A 17,743-nucleotide genomic window follows, 5' to 3' on the forward strand; every position below is an offset into this window, starting at 1 on the left:
CTCTCTCTCTGTGTCTCTCCCTCCCTCCACCTCTCAGAAACCACCACCCTCTGTATCTGATCCAAAACCAAAGGCTTCAATGCTTAACAGAACACAATAGCTTATTGTGTGGGGAAACTGCATACAAAAGTTGGGAGGTTCAGCTTCAGAACTCAGCAGAGACCGTGTCAGTCTCCTTACTGAGGGGTGGGGGTTGACGTACACAGCGCAGTCATAAGAGGGTCTACCAGCCCGGTACCGGGAACGGGTGGGCCACCCCACGGGGAGGGGTCGGACAGGTGGAGGTTGTGTCTGTTTGGCAGAAGGAGGGGATACTGGATTGAAACAAACCCATTCTGAGTGGGGTTTCTCAACAGGAAGAGCATGTTGCACAAAGCGGGAGGCTATTTTCCTTATCTATACAGCACAGAAAACATGCCAGCTAATGCCTCGTGCTCTGGCCGTGACCGTAAGAGACTGCGGAGAGTTATGCACACAACTCAGCTCATCACAGAAACTAGCCTTCCTTCCACAGACTCTGTGCACATTAATCTGGTAAAACTGACAACACAGTCAAAGGCCCCACCCACCGCAGTCATTCTTGTATTCTCCCCTCTCCCATTGGGCAGCAGATACAGAAGCCTGAAAGCACATACCAGACTCAAGGAGGCTGCTAACCCACTGTTAGAGTTACAAAATACACGTGGACTAAGATGTTAACTATCCTGTGCTATCACCAGTGGGATCCTCAGTTGATCTGATACAAGACTCTTGAACAGACCTCTCATACGCCAAAAGTTCTCCATCATGGACCTTGCACCTTATTGTTAATCTGACTGTACTTTCTCAGCAGCTGTTATACTTATTGTGCAATGTTATTGTTTGACCTGGTTCGACCTCCATGCACCTGATCTGTGTGCACAGTGTGCCAGGCAAGTTTTTCACTCTACCTTGGCACAGGTGGCCACCATAAGGCCACTCCAATTCCAAGTAAAATGGAAAAAGTAAGGGAGTTGTCTGTTAATGATGGAGACGGAGGGAAGGCCCTCCCTCAAAGGGTGATGGTGGTAGGGCCTGGTGATGTTTGTAAGGCCACGGGAGACAGGTTCTCCATAAACAAAAGCCGGGGAGTTGTGGGGTGGGGGCGGAAGGTCCAGAGGGGGTGGGAAGAAATGTGAGTTGGGGTCTTGTGGAAGGCGGCAGCAGGGCCGAGTGGCTTTGTCCCGCACGCCCCCAACCCCCAGCTCCCTACGGAGAACTTGCTTCGACGAGGAAGGGGTGAAACATAAGGGACCCTGCAGTCGCTAGGAATCCGGAGCAACGTGCACTCAAAATGGCGGGGGAGCTCGGCAGGTCAGACAGCGGCTATGGAGGGGGGTGAGCAGTCGGCGTTCGGGAGAGGAAGGGAGCAGAAGGAATTATAAAGAGGGTTGGGGGAGCTGGGGTTAAAATGGAATGATGTGAGAGGCTGGGAGGTGATGGGTGGAAGAGCCAAAGGGCTGAAGGAAGAGACTGATAGGACAGTGGACCATGGAATAAAGGGAAGGAGGCAGGGAGCCAGAGGGGGGAAAGTTGGGGGTGAAAGAGAGATCATGAGGTTGAGGGCTGGGTCAAGATGGGGTGAGAGGGCCAACAGAATGAAGGAAAACAAAAGGGGTGGGCAGAGGTGACTAGAAGTTGGAGAAATCTAAGTTGATGCCATCAGGTTGGAGAATAACAAGGTTATATTTCATCAGGAGTTTGAGGAGATTTGGTATGTTACCAGAGACACTCAAAAACGTCTACAGATGTACCATGGAGGACCTTCTGACTGGCTGCATCACCACCTGATATGGGTGAAGGGGTGGGCGTGGGCACTGCACAGGATCAAAGTAAGTTGCAGAAAGTTGTGACCTCAGTCAGTCCATTATGGGCACGTCTTCAAGGGGCGATGCTTCAGAAAGGCAGCACCCACCATTAAGGACCCCCACCACCCAGGACAGGCCCTCATCTCATTGTACTGGAGCCTGAAGGCACACTCCATGATTCAGATCCAGCTTCCTGTCCCTCTGCCATCTGATTTCTGAACAGACATTGAACCCATGAACTCCACCTCACCGCTCTTCTCCTCTTTTTTCCACTGTTTATTTCGTTCATCTTTTATACTGCAATATAATTTACAGTTATCACTGTCACTTATAGTTTTTTACTTGTGTTGCAATGTCCTGCAGTCACATAACAACAAATTTCACAACGTTGATATTAAACCTGATTCTGACAGAACAGGAGGGAGACATAAGGAAGTCTGCAGTTGCTGGAAACCTGGAGCAACACACACACAAGAAGTTGAAGGAAACCCGGTGAGTCAGCCAGCATCTGTGGAGGGAAGTGACCAGTCGATATTTTGGTCTGGGACACTTCATCAGGACTCTAATCTGAGGTGTTGCTCTTCCTTCCTGCATCCGCCTCATCCCCGCCCTGAGGCGGCCGTGTGGAAACTGGAATCGAAATGGGTGGTTTCTGGTTGGTTTTTGGGAGGACACAGCTAAATACCTCTGCTCTCAGTATGACCGGGAGATGGAACTGACAAAAGCCACAGCGAGGCGGGCGAGGATTCCAAAACTGGGGGGGCTGCCAGGCCCAAAACACCCCTCAGTGACCCGGACTGCAGTACAATCACCATGATGCTAACATCCCCACCTCGATCACCTCTTTCAACAGCTCAAACCACACACCCACGTATGGAAAAACTCAACCCTCAGTTCCCCTTTCATCTTAAACCAAAACTTCCCCACCCTGGGATAAAAGACTGTGGGCATCCATTGATGCCCCTCATGATTTTATTGACTCCTCAGCCTCCTTCATTCCAGGCAAAACAGACCATCCTTTCCTTATCGCTCAAGCCCTCCGGACCTGGCAGCATTTTCGTGAATCTCCTCTCCACCCTCCAGCTTAATCACATCCTTCCTGTAGCTGGCCGTGCAGACCTGTCCACAGTTCTCCAGGTGCGGTCTCACCAACATCTGGTACAGCTGAAACATGGCGTCCCAACTCCAGTACTTGGTGCCCGTCCATCGAAGGCCAAAGTGCCAAACATCTTCACCGCATTCAGGGAACCATACCCGTAAGTCTCCCTGTTCTCAGATATTCCCGGGGCTCACGTCAGTCACTGTGTAAAATCCTGCACGGGATAGCGGATAATATTCCAGAGATCTGAAGTGCAAATCGGAAGACGGCAGCTCTGTTCATCAATTTCAACCCAAAGGCAACACCTTACGTCTATGGAACCTGAAAGTTCCTGAATGCTGAACACTGGGCATGAACAGGAAGAACCACTGTCTCCGGGCTCTGGAGACTGGGTTCGTTCCCGACCTTGGGAGCTATGTGTGTTTGTTGACAGAGAGAAAATGTGTATGTTTGAGAGTGTGTTTCTGTGTGTGAGACAGAGAGATCGGGGGTTTTGTCTGTGTTTGTACATGAGAGTGTGTTTCTGTGTGTGAGACAGAGAGATGGGGGGTTTGTGTACATGTATGTTTGAGAGCATGTTTCTGTGTGTGAGACAGAAGGACAGGGATTTGCGTGTGTGTATGTTTGAGATTGTGTTTCTGTGTGGGACAGAGAAAAGGGCTTTTGTGTGTGTGTATGTTTGTGAGTGTGTTTCTGTGTGTATGACACAGAGAGACGGGAATTTGTGTGTGTTTGAGAATGTGTTTCTGTGTGAGAGACAGAGAGAGATGGGGATTTTTGTGTGTGTGTGTGTTTGTATGTTTGAGAGTGTGTTTATGTATTTGATGTGTTTGCATATGAGAGTGTGTGTTTATATATGTGTGTGTTTGTAGATGAGAACACGTGTGTATGTTTGTATATGAGAGTGGGTGTGTGATAGTTTATGTGTCTGTGTTTGTATGTGAGAGTGCATATTTGAGAATGAGTGAGAGAGGAAGTGTGCCTATCACCCTAGGTGGCTGGAGGTGGAGGACAGGAGTAGGCAGAAAGGAACCCAATGATTGAAGTCACTATCCAAAATTCTCAAGTCTTCTTTTCAGACGGAGAGCTTTGGGAGAGCAAGCAACAGCAGACTCTCTGTCCCTGCCTACTGCAGCAGAATCGCCTGGGTGGGGACGGAGGTGGGGACTTGGGAGATCTGAAACCAGGCACAGGACCAGACCACCCAAAACCGGTCACAAGGTTACAGTGGCCCAGGGAAGCCTGGGGGAGGTCCGAGAAACACAGCTCATGTAACAGGGCTCACACTCACAGGACAGAGGCAGTACTTTACTGCACTGGTTCCTGGCTTCCATCACTCCAGCTACCCCCCTCACACAAACACACACATACACACACATACACACACACAGAGACACACACACACACACACACACTCACACTCAGCCACTCACACAAACACACACAAACACACACACACAAACACACACACACTCACAAACACACACTCACACTCACACACACACACTCACACACACACTCACACACACAAACACACTCACACACACACACACTCACACATACACAAACACACTCACACTCACACACACAAACACACACACACTCACTCACACACACAAACACACACTCAGCCAATCACACAAACACACTCACACACACACACACACTCACATACACAAACACACACACACTCACGCGCACACACACACACTCACACTCACACACACAAACACACACTCACACTCAGCCAATCACACAAACACACTCACACACACACACTCACATACACAAACACACACACTCACACACACACACGAACACACTCACACTCAGCCACTCACACACACACTCTCACACACACAAACACACACACACACACACACACACACACTCACACCTCACATACATAGACATGGACACACACACACACACTCACAGGCACACACACACACACCAATACACATGTATGTACACTCATACAGACACACACAAAACAAACACTCATACACTCACTGTCTCTCTCTTTCTCACACACATGCAGCCCTTCTCTTCTTTCTCTCTGAGAGGGAGAGGGGGTAAAAGGGGAGTGGGGGGAGAGAGAGGGGAGAGAGGGGAGAGAGAGAGGGGAGAGAGAGAGAGGAGAGAGAGAGAGAGGAGAGAGAGGAGAGAGAGAGGGGAGAGAGGGGAGAGAGAGAGGGGAGTGAGGGGAGAGAGGGGGAGAGAGAGGGGAGGGAGAGGGGAGAGAGAGGGGAGAGAGAGGAGAGAGAGGAGAGAGAGAGAGGGGGAGAGTAGGAGAGGGGAAGAGGGGGAGGGAGGGGAGAGGGGGGAGTGAGAGAGGAGAGAGAGGGGAGAGAGAGAGAGAGGGGAGAGAGAGGGGAGAGAGAGGAGAGAGAGGGGAGAGAGAGAGTGGGACAAGGGGAGGGGGAGAGGAGGAGAGGGGGAGAGGGGAGAGAGAGAGAGGAGAGAGACGGGGAGGGGGAGGGGGAGGGGGAGGGGAGAGGGGGAGGGGAGAGGGAGAGGGGAGGGGGATAAGGGGAGGGGGAGGGGGAGAGGGGAGGGGGAGGGGGAGAAGGGGAGAAGGGGAGAAGAGGAGAAGGGGAGAAGGGGAGAAGAGGAGAAGAGGTGAGGGGAGAGGGGAGAGGGGAGAGGGGAGAAAGGGAGAGAGGGAGAGAGAGAGAGATCAAACGAACAATGTGGAAGGAGCCTCACCCTGTGTGTGACCTGTGGCGTAGAAACAATTTCACTGGCTTCAGATCTCCTGAACAATAGCAATATCTACATTGGGCTGCTGTTTATTGATTAAAGCTGTGTTTAACACAATCATACCCTCAGTTCCAATCTGAATCCTTGGTTTCCCTACCAGGAGACTACAGTCTGTGCGGATCGGAAATACCATCTACTCCTTGCTGACAATCATCACTGGTGCACCTGAAAGGTGTGTGCTTAGTCACTGCTCTACTGTGTGACTTGGCACAGCTCAAATGTCATCTACAAATTTGCCGACAGGATACTTATTGAAGGCAGAATTTCAGATGGTGGCAAGGAGACGTACAGGGGTGATACAGATCACCTCGTTGAGTGGTGTCACAGTGACAACCTTTGCACTCAACGTCAGTAAGACCAAGTTGTTGATTATGGACTTCTGGGAGGGGAAGTCGAGGGAACAATACCAGTCACAGAGGGAGCAGAAGTGGAAACGGCGAGTAGTTTCAAGTTCCTGGGAGTCGACATCTCTGAAAATCTATCCTGGCCCCAACACTTCGATGCAATTACAAAGCAGGCACAACAGCGGCAATATTTCATCAGGGGGTTGAGGAGACTTGGTGTGTCATCAAAGACACTGGCAGATTTCTGCAGATTACCATGGAGAGCATTCAGAGGGCCATTGAACTGGATCGGAAAAAGCTGCAGCAAGTTGCAAACTCGGCCGGCTTCACCGTGGCCCAAGCCTCCCAGCATTGAGGACATCAGGACGTCGAGAAGATTTACTGGAATGTTTCCTGGGTTTCAGCGAAAGGTTGAACAAGTTGGGTCTTTATTCTTTGGAGTGGAGAAGGTTAAGGGGAGACTTGACAGAGGTATTTAAAATTATGAAGGGGATTGATAGAGTTGACGTGGATAGGCTTTTTCCATTGAGAATGGGGGAGATTGAAACAAGAGGACATGAGTTGAGAGTTAAAGGGCAAAAGTTTAGGGGTAACATGTGGGGGAACTTCTCTACTCAGAGAGTGGTGGCTGTGTGGAACGAGCTTCCAGCAGAAGTGGCTGAGGCAGGTTCGATGTTGTTGTTTAAAGTTAAATTGGATAGATATATGGACAGGAAAGGAATGGAGGGTTATGGGCTGAGTGCAGGTCGGTGGAAGTAGGTGAGAGTAAGAGTTCGGCATGGACTGGAAGGGCTGAGATGGCCTGTTTCCGCGCTGTAATTGTTATATGGTTATATCTTCAAAAGGAGATGCCTCAAAAAGGTAGCATCCATCATTAAGGAGCCCCAGCATTCATTCTTCCCTGAGGCTGTGACCCTGCTGAACCTCACATCACAGTGCTAAGCAGTATTGCCCCCATATTGTAGTGTCTCAGTACTTTTATATTTGTGTGCTGTAGCACCTACTTTTTATTCACAGTTCTTTTGCAAATAACACTACTCTTTGCATTTCTGGTTAGACGCTAACTGCATTTCATTGGCTTTGTATCTGTACTCGGCACAATGACAATAAAGTTGAATCTAATCTAATCTAATCTAAAATGCCCTCTTCTCATTGCTACCATCAGGGAGGAGGCACAGGAGCCTGAAGACACACCCTCAATGATTCAAGAACAGCTTCTTGCCTTCCACCATCAGATTTATGAACTGATAATAAATCCAAGAACACCTCACTAATTTTTCCTCTCCTGTTGCACTACTTATGTAATTTAATATTTATATATACTTATTATGATTTATAGTTTTTATGTACTGCTGTTGCAAGCATAATAAATTTCATGACGTATGCCAGTGAATATTAAACCTGATTTACATTTTGATTCTAAAAAGCGCCTTTACTCTCAAATCAAACACTCACTGCCTGACACGCCTTGAAGCCAAACAATGAGGGTTCCAGTGTAAACACCCGGTGGGACAGGGTCTGTGGTAATGGCTGACACCGGGGAATTTCGCTGCTGAAGGTGACAGCAAGCAGACACAACAGCTGCAAAACCTTTCCTCGCATCTGATCCCTCCTCCCCGGGGCCCGTTCCCGCAGACTCCCCCAGCACCCTCGGGTCCCAGGAGAGAGAGGGTGACGCTCGAAGGAAGTCCTTCGAGCTCAGTGTCTGCTGTTAGTTTCACCAGGAGGAGGAGGTTCCCTCCGTTTTCCCTCCTCTCTCCACCCTCTACTCCTTCCCTTTTCCCACAGTTTCCATCTTGCTCTCTCTCTCCACCCAACACCCTCTTCCTCTCCTTCACTCCACCTCCACTCTCCCCACCTCACCTCCTAATACCCTCTCCTCTTTTCCTATCCCCCTCCCCTCCCTCATATCCCTCCACCACCCCCCCACCCTATCCCCTCCAATCACCATTCCTTTTCTCCCCATCCTCTCTTCTCTATCCTTGTCTTCTCTTCCATGCCCCCTTCCACACCCTTCCTGACTCAGCATCCCCATCTCCCCTCCCCTTCCTCAATGCTCCTCTCCCATCCCCCCTCCGCTCCCGACCACCCTTCAACTTCTCCCATCCCCCTCCTCTCTCCTCTACCCCTTCCTCTCTCTCAATCCCCTCCTCTGCTCACCAATACCCTCCGCCCCACCCCCTCCTCCCTCCATTCCCCTTACCTATCACCACCCCCTCTCCTCCCCATTCCCTCTCTCATCCACCTTCTCCTCTTTCACCCTACCCTTTCACTTCCCACACCCTCCTCCTCCCTGCCCCACCTTTCCTCCTCCTACCCCCCTCCTCTCCCTACCCAATTCCCTCCTCCCTCTCTGCCATCCCCCTCGACTCCATCTCTCCCCCAACTCCCCGTCCCTCCATCTTGTCGCCAACGCATCTTCGCTTCCGAGGAGCATCGCAAGAACGATCCCAGAACAAAAGGGTTAACGTATGACGAAGGGCCTGTGCCTGCTCTTGATGGAGCTTAGAAGGTGGAGCTGGGGGAATCTGACTGGATAGAGTGGATGTTTCCATCGGTGGGAAACTAGGGTCTTGCATCTGAGGCTATGGCCTCAGAATAAAGTGGTGTCCCTTTAAAACCGTGATCATTTGCATCTACATGTGCCTCAGATGCTCCAAGAAGGCAACAGCCATCATCCCGCACCTCCCACTGGGCAGTGGACAGAAGACAGAAGTCCCAAACCACCAGGTTCAGGGACAGCTACTTCCTTTCAAGCATTCAGTTCTTCAACCATCCGGCACAACCCTACCCCAGTACAGCCACCACACTGGGACCACATTTTGCCCCCAAGTGGGCTTTGTCGGTTTTCTTTATTAAATTGTGCTCTCGTGTGAAAAAAAAAAGTTTAACTTTCGTATTTCTTGTCTTCTGTGATGCTTTGTGCCCGTGGTGCTACAAAGTGGTCTTTCAATGCAGTTTCGTTGTACTTGGGCAGATGGGAATAAACTCGACTTTCACCTTGACTTTGACGAGGAGGTACTTCGTCAGCCACAGGAAGGTTAACCTGTGGAATTTGTTGCCACGGACAGCCGAGTCACTGAATGTATTTACGGCAGAGACTGGTGGGTTCTTGGTCAGTGATGAGTGGGTGAAGGCGGAAGGATGGGGCTGAGGGGAAAAATAGCAGCTACAATTGAATGGTGGGGCTCGATGGGCCGAATGGCCTGATTCTGCCTCAGTACCTTGTGGTCTTACTGTGGAAGGGTCCTGTTTCAGTGTGGGATCTCGCTGGGACGTTGGCGGGTTCTGCTGGCCCCTTCCCTCTGCGTGTCATTCAGTTGGTGGGACGAGACCAGCGTCCGTTAACCCACCCCACTGGAGAGAGGGGAGGGAGCACACCAGACCGGGAGCGGGGGAGGAGGGGGAGTAAGTACAGAGGATTTCCTTTCCCAAGGGAGAGTCGGTCCTCGTCAGCAAGACATGCCCTCTTCTCATTGCTACCACCAGCGAGGAGGCAGAGGAGCATGAAGACGCACACTCAGTGTTTCAGGAACAGCTCCTTCCCCTCTGCCGTCCGATTTCTGAGCAGCCCGTGAACCCATGAACACTAACTCATTATATTTTTCCCTCTCTTTTTGCATTACTTACTTAATTTATATACTGTGTATATAGAAAAATATACCCTAATCCTAATGCACACAAACATATATTGATTTATTTATACTTAAATACTAATATATATATATCTTACTGTAATTTACCATTTTTATTATGTATTGCAATGTACTGCTGCCCCAAAACAACAAATTTGAAGACATACACCAGCAATATGAGACCTGATTCTGACTCCACTCTACAATGTCAACCTCTTCTCACTCCCCCAGCCTTGATGGGGCTGACAACTTCAGATAGTGCGCCATTCCTGTTCGGGACCACACACAGATCCTCCCCAGAAACCACGCCACACCTCCCACACCTCCACTTCCCCAGAAACTCCCTCTCTGACATTAGCAGGGGAGGAGATCTGGGACTCACCGTGGCTTTGGGGGAGGGGGCAGAGTCTCCTCCAGCTGAGATGGAAGGTGGGGCCCTTCACCGGGACAGTCAGGCTCTGCAATGGGCGGGCGGGTGGGCTCTCCCTTTCTCTGGCCTGGATGTGCTTCTGTCCGACTCCTGGTCCTCCTCGACACTCCGCAATGTCTGACTGATGGGTGGGGGGGGGGCAGGGATGGAAAAGGAGAAAGGTGAGCAACAGGGTTCCCCTGTCCATATTCCTCCCCCTCACCCACCCCCACTCACTGAGCTACAAACTCAACCACCACGGGGGTGCCCAGCCTCATGACAAAGTCCTCCTGACAGACCCAAGCAAACAAGTGTAACTGCTACCTTTTACCAGGATGGCAGTGGCCGATACCACAGGATCCATACAAGATGATTGGTGGAAAGTGAAGGGGTGATGTTACAGGTCAGTTTTTCTCACACAGAGATTGGCAAGTGCTGGGGACACACTACGAGAGGTGGTGTTAGAGCTGGATGTATTCGGGACATTTCATTCAGATAGGCGTACGGGTGAAAGAAAAATGGAGGGTTATGGGCTAGGTAGGGGAGAAGGGTTAGATTAGTCATGAAGTAGATTAAAAAGGTCAGCACAACGTTAAGGCAGATGGTAGCAAAGTGGTTTCGGTAGCGGCGACCCAGGTTCAATTCCCACCACTGTCTGTAAGAAGTTTGTACGTTCTCCCCGTGACCGCGTGGGTTTCCTCCGGGTGCTCCAGTTTCCTCCCACTGTCCAAAAACATACCAGTTGGAAGGTAATTGGTCATTAAAAATTGTCCTGCAATTAGGGTAGGATTAAATCAGAGAGGGAGAAGGGTTGAATGCCAATCAATAAATGAAGGCCCATACCAGAATGAATGTGATGAATGTGTGTACTGGTCCACCCACACTGACGTCACAGGCAAGAAAGTTTCCTCAGGAGCCTAAAGAATTTAGCATGCCTTTGTCGACCCTTGCTAGTTGTTACTAATGTACCATTGAGAGGATCCTGTCTAGATGCATTACAACGTGGGACAGCAATTGCTCTGCCCGGGACCGCAAGAAACTGCAGAGAGCTCTGGGCACAGCTCAGCACATGATGGAAACCAGCCTCCCCTTCACATACCCCGTCTACACTTCTTACTGCCTCGGTAAAGCTGGCAGAATCCACGGGGCCTCCCATCCCGCACATTCTGTCTTCTCCACCCCCACCCCCCCCCCAGTGGGCAGAAGATACAACAGCCTGATAGCACATACCACCAGCTCAAGAGCTCCTTCTACCCCACTGACTATTCAACAGTTCCCTCGCAATCTTCCCTCCCACACTTCTTTTGCTACCAACACGCAAAGGAATTTAAACTGTGCACAAAGTTTTTCACCCTCTACCAAATTGCCATGTTAAATACGTTTCATGATTGTACAAAATCACATTTCCTTTTCCGGTTTCTGGTGTGGACGGTATTGGCAACATGGAGTTAATGATGACTTGTCAGCAGATTTTACAACTGGCTTATTTACACTGTGTTTATTGAAGAAATTACTCAGTGCACACAAGTTATCACGGGGCAGAAAACTGCACAGCGCAAGATTTTTGCGTAGTGGTCATTACAGATTAGAGGAGACATTGTTCCCCAGTGCAATGAGTTACACTCCTGACTTCACAATCTACCCCGTTATGATCTTGCACCTTATTGTTTCCCTGCACTGCACTTTCTCTCTTACATTTTATTCTGCATTTTGTTATTGTTTTATCCGGTTCTACCTCAATGCACCCTGTAATGACCTGACCTGTATGTACAGCATGCAAGACAAGCTTTAAACTGTATCTCGGTACGTGACAATAATACACCAAGACCAGTATGTATACTGACTCTCCTCTCCTTGTCCGACCCGTTATGACCCACCTCCCCACAAGAATTCCCAAGCAAGGAGGTCCTCCTGAACTGTCAGGACCATCAGGTCCCGTCCTGGGGTGGGGCCCTCAAACTAGCCTGCACACAGTGTTTGGGTGAGGGACGGAATCCGAAAGGAAGGGATTCAATGGGAGTGTTGGGTAGGGACAAATAAAAATGGGATGAATGCTGAGTGGTCGAACTGTTCGACACAAATTTGATGGGCCAAAGGGTTTGATTGTAAACGCTGCAGGATTCCAACAGAATCAATGGCTCTTTCTCTCTCTCTGTAGCAAGAACCAATCCCCTCAGAGATCTATGCACAAATCTCCGTGCTGCTCATTAAACACACAAGCCTATGACTCAGAGAGGAGAAAGAAAATGAGTGAGTCATTTCTCTTGCGATGGAGTGGGAAGGGGGGACCTAGACAGCATGTACTCCACTTGAGGCCCATGCATTCCCACTGACGACAATCCCACTCCCTCACAGCGTCCCTCAGTGACACCTCTCCCCCGGCACCCTGTGTCACTGACTGTATCCCCACTGACAATAACCCAGCTCCCTCACACCGTCCCTCAGTGACCCTTCTCCCCCAGTGCCCTGTGTCACTGATTGTATCCCCACTGACGATAACCCAGCTCCCTCACACCGTCCCTCAGTGACCCCTCTCCCCCAGCACCCTGTGTCACTGACTGTATCCCCACTGACGATAACCCAGCTCCCTGACACCGTCCCTCAGTGACTCCTCTCCCCCAGCACCCTGTGTCACTGACTGTATCCCCACTGACGATAACCCAGCTCCCTCACACCGTCCCTCAGTGACCCCTCTCCCCCAGCACCCTGTGTCACTGACTGTATCCCCACTGACGATAACCCAGCTCCCTCACACCGTCCCTCAGTGACCCCTCTCCCCCAGCACCCTGTGTCACTGACTGTATCCCCACTGACGATAATCCAGCTCCCTCACACCGTCCCTCAGTGACCGCTCTCCCCCAGCACCCTGTGTCACTGACTGTATCCCCACTGACAATAACGCAGCTCCCTCACACTGTCCCTCAGTGACCCCTCTCCCCCAGCACCCTGTGTCACTGACTGTATCCCCACTGACGATAACCCAGCTCCCTCACACCGTCCCTCAGTGACCCCTCTCCCCCAGCACCCTGTGTCACTGACTGTATCCCCACTGACGATAACCCAGCTCCCTCACACCGTCCCTCAGTGACCCCTCTCCCCCAGCACCCTGTGTCACTGACTGTATCCCCACTGACAATAACGCAGCTCCCTCACACCGTCCCTCAGTGACCCCTCTCCCCCAGCGCCCTGTGTCACTGACTGTATCCCTACTGACGATAACCCAGCTCCCTCACACCGTCCCTCAGTGACCCCTCTCCCCCAGGACCCTGTGTCACTGACTGTATCCCCACTGACGATAACCCAGCTCCCTCACACCGTCCCTCAGTGACTCCTCTCCCCTAGCACCCTGTGTCACTGACTGTATCCCCACTGATAACCCAGCTCCCTCACACCGTCCCTCAGTGACCCCTCTCCCCCAGCGCCCTGTGTCACTGACTGTATCCCCACTGACGATAACCCAGCTCCCTCACACCGTCCCTCAGTGACCCCTCTCCCCCAGCACCCTGTGTCACTGACTGTATCCCCACTGACAATAACCCAGCTCCCTCACACCGTCCCTCAGTGACCCCTCTCCCCCAGCGCCCTGTGTCACTGACTGTATCCCCACTGACGATAACCCAGCTCCCTCACACCGTCCCTCAGTGACCCCTCTCCCCCAGCACCCTGTGTCACTGACTGTATCCCCACTGACAATAACCCAGCTCCCTCACACCGTCCCTCAGTGACCCCTCTCCCCCAGCCCTGTGTCACTGACTATATCCCCACTGACAATAACGCAGCTCCCTCACACTGTCCCTCAGTGACCCCTCTCCCCCAGCACCCTGTGTCACTGACTGTATCCCCACTGACGATAACCCAGCTCCCTCACACCGTCCCTCAGTGACCCCTCTCCCCCAGCACCGTGTCACTGACTGTATCCCCACTGACGATAACCCAGCTCCCTGACACCGTCCCTCAGTGACCCCTCTCCCCCAGCACCCTGTGTCACTGACTGTATCCCCACTGACAATAACCCAGCTCCCTCACACCGTCCCTCAGTGACCCCTCTCCCCCAGCCCTGTGTCACTGACTATATCCCCACTGACAATAACGCAGCTCCCTCACACTGTCCCTCAGTGACCCCTCTCCCCAGCCCTGTGTCACTGACTATATCCCCACTGACGATAACCCAGCTCCCTGACACCGTCCCTCAGTGACCCCTCTCCCCCAGCACCCTGTGTCACTGACTGTATCCCCACTGACAATAACGCAGCTCCCTCACACCGTCCCTCAGTGACCCCTCTCCCCCAGCCCTGTGTCACTGACTATATCCCCACTGACGATAACCCAGCTCCCTGACACCATCCCTCAGTGACCCCTCTCCCCCAGCACCCTGTGTCACTGACTGTATCCCCACTGACAATAACGCAGCTCCCTCACACCGTCCCTCAGTGACCCCTCTCCCCCAGCCCTGTGTCACTGACTATATCCCCACTGACAATAACGCAGCTCCCTCACACTGTCCCTCAGTGACCCCTCTCCCCAGCCCTGTGTCACTGACTATATCCCCACTGACGATAACCCAGCTCCCTGACACCGTCCCTCAGTGACCCCTCTCCCCCAGCACCCTGTGTCACTGACTGTATCCCCACTGACAATAACGCAGCTCGCTCACACTGTTCCTCTACCATTTGGCTGAGGTGAGCATGTGGTCTGGTGAAACCCTGTTGCCCCAATCCCCTCACTCCACAGGGAGGACTGGACCAAGAATCCCTAATTGGCCAGTATTTCCAGATGAAACAGCTTGGAACAGAATCTCACACGCATGATACACAGAAACACAAACACATGCGCGCACACGACACAGTGCATGAGTGTACACACACACAATGGAGACACAATCACACACACTCACTGCACAAAGACAATACAAATACACAATTCAGCACACACAAACATCAAAATGCATATAAGCATCTCACACACCCGCACACACCCTCCACACACACCCACACCCGCACACAATCCCTCACAGACACACACTCCCTCACACCCACACAGACCCTCCACACACACCCGCACACACCCTCCACACACACCCACACAGACCCTCACAGACACCCGCACACACCCTCACAGACACCCGCACACACCCACACAGGCCCTCACAGACACCCGCACACACCCACACCAGCCTCTCCCTCACAGACACACGCACACACCCACACAGGCCCTCACAGACACACGCACACACCCACACAGACCCTCACAGACACCCGCACACACCCTCCACACACACCCACACAGGCCCTCACACCCACACAGGCCCTCACAGACACACGCACACACCCACACCAGCCTCTCCCTCACAGACACCCGCACACACCCTCCACACACACCCACACCCTCACAGACACACACACCCTCACAGACACACACACCCTCACAGGCCCTCACAGACACAAGCACACACCCACACCAGCCTCTCCCTCACAGACACACGCACACACCCACACAGGCCCTCACAGACACACGCACACACCCACACAGGCCCTCACACCCACACCAGCCTCTCCCTCACATACACACGCACACACCCACACCAGCCTCTCCCTCACAGACACCCGCACACACCCACACCAGCCTCTCCCTCACAGACACCCGCACACACCCACACCAGCCTCTCCCTCACAGACACCCGCACACACCCACACCAGCCTCTCCCTCACAGACACCCGCACACACCCACACCAGCCTCTCCCTCACAGACACACGCACACACCCACACCAGCCTCTCCCTCACAGACACCCGCACACACCCACACAGACCCTCACAGACACACACACACACCCACACCAGCCTCTCCCTCACAGACAATCCCACACACCCACACCAGCCTCTCCCTCACAGACACACACACACACCCACACCAGCCTCTCCCTCACAGACACACACACACACCCACACCAGCCTCTCCCTCACAGACACCCGCACACACCCACACCAGCCTCTCCCTCACAGACAATCCCACACACCCACACCAGCCTCTCCCTCACAGACAATCCCACACACCCACACCAGCCTCTCCCTCACAGACACGCACACACCCACACCAGCCTCTCCCTCACAGACACCCGCACACACCCACACCAGCCTCTCCCTCACAGACACCCGCACACACCCACACCAGCCTCTCCCTCACAGACACACACACACACCCACACCAGCCTCTCCCTCACAGACACCCGCACACACCCACACCAGCCTCTCCCTCACAGACACCCGCACACACCCACACCAGCCTCTCCCTCACAGACACCAGCACACACCCACACCAGCCTCTCCCTCACAGACACACACACCCTCACCAGCCTCTCCCTCACAGACACCCGCACACACCCACACCAGCCTCTCCCTCACAGACACCCGCACACACCCACACCAGCCTCTCCCTCACAGACACCCGCACACACCCACACCAGCCTCTCCCTCACAGACACCCGCACACACCAGCCTCTCCCTCACAGACAATCCCACACACCCACACCAGCCTCTCCCTCACAGACACACACACCCACACCAGCCTCTCCCTCACAGACACACACACACACCCACACCAGCCTCTCCCTCACAGACAATCCCACAAGCGCCGCCCTCGACCACCCGTGACCCTTTCACACCTACACACACCCATATACCAAGCAAGCCCATACACCGTGACACAGCCCCACTACTTACACGCGGGCACTACGGTCTCACACTCAGGCACGCACCACCTCCAGATACACACACACGCACACACACATTCTACAGAGCTGGTCACTCCAGACACGCGGGCCGAGCCACACAGACCTGGAAGGTGACATATCTCGCACACCTACAGATGGATATGGGTTCTTTCACGTACACACACATTTATACACACTCGTTAAACACATTCGCAGTCCTTAAGCATGCACACAGTCACGTAAACGCACAAAGCACGGACACTCACACACAGAGAATCAATTCAACACAGAAACACGCACAGACACAGACTGAGCCCGGAGATAAACAAACTCAGAGACGACAATCTACAAAAACAGGTGCAACGGGAGGCCGCCAGCGATCCCTCACTCGAGCGATCCCACACAAAGACTCGATGACCTCGGCAGCCGCCCTGCCCTCTTCCCCCCACCGATCGAGGAGAGCCTGCCCCCCTGCATTCGCTCCCCACCCCCGCCTCTCTCACCCTCTCACTGTCCCGTGTCGCTCTCCGGAGCTTCTGAAATCAACAACTCCCCAGCTCCGCGCCGTCAGCCGCTCCGAGAGGGGCGGGTCCTGGGGAGGGCACACCGCGGAGGGACGGCGGCAGGCAGTGTGCGGGTCCCAGGGAGGGGGAAGGGAAGGGAGGGACGTACAGGCTTTGCAGTCACGCTTCCCGCAGCGTTCTCACTTCCCCCTCACTCTTCTATCATCCGCATTCCCCTCCCCGCCGTCTCCTCCTTCCTCCTCCTCACCACCCCATTCCCCTTCTCACCCCCTCCTCACAATCCCCCTCAGCCTTTCCCCTGCCCATCGCAACCCCTCCCATCTAACTCTCTCCACCTCTACCCCCCCCCCATTAATCTCTCCCGCCTCTGGCCCCTCCCAGCCTTTTCCCCATCACTCACCCCTGCCTCTCTCTCCCCTTGCTCTACTCTCGCCT

At 53.0% G+C, this 17,743-nt stretch overlaps 1 protein-coding gene across 3 annotated transcripts in view; it reads right to left on the bottom strand.

Annotated features, from left to right (window-relative positions):
• ndrg2 (NDRG family member 2) overlaps positions 1–17,459 on the bottom strand; it is a 174,014-nt gene extending 156,555 nt beyond the window's left edge. The window contains exons 1-2 of one of the 3 annotated variants that reach the window (XM_063060178.1): positions 17,288–17,455; positions 10,050–10,218 (exon numbers count right to left, since the gene is read on the bottom strand). The gene's annotated coding sequence lies outside the window, so the exon portion shown is untranslated. Of the gene's footprint in view, positions 1–10,049; positions 10,219–17,287 lie in introns of all 3 variants that reach the window. The other 2 variants (XM_063060181.1, XM_063060180.1) reach the window with 2 other exon arrangements.
• Positions 17,460–17,743: the final 284 nt, after the last annotated feature.

This window comes from Mobula hypostoma, chromosome 10 (assembly GCF_963921235.1).
Source record: "Mobula hypostoma chromosome 10, sMobHyp1.1, whole genome shotgun sequence".
NCBI classification, from domain to species: Eukaryota; Metazoa; Chordata; class Chondrichthyes; order Myliobatiformes; family Myliobatidae; genus Mobula; species Mobula hypostoma.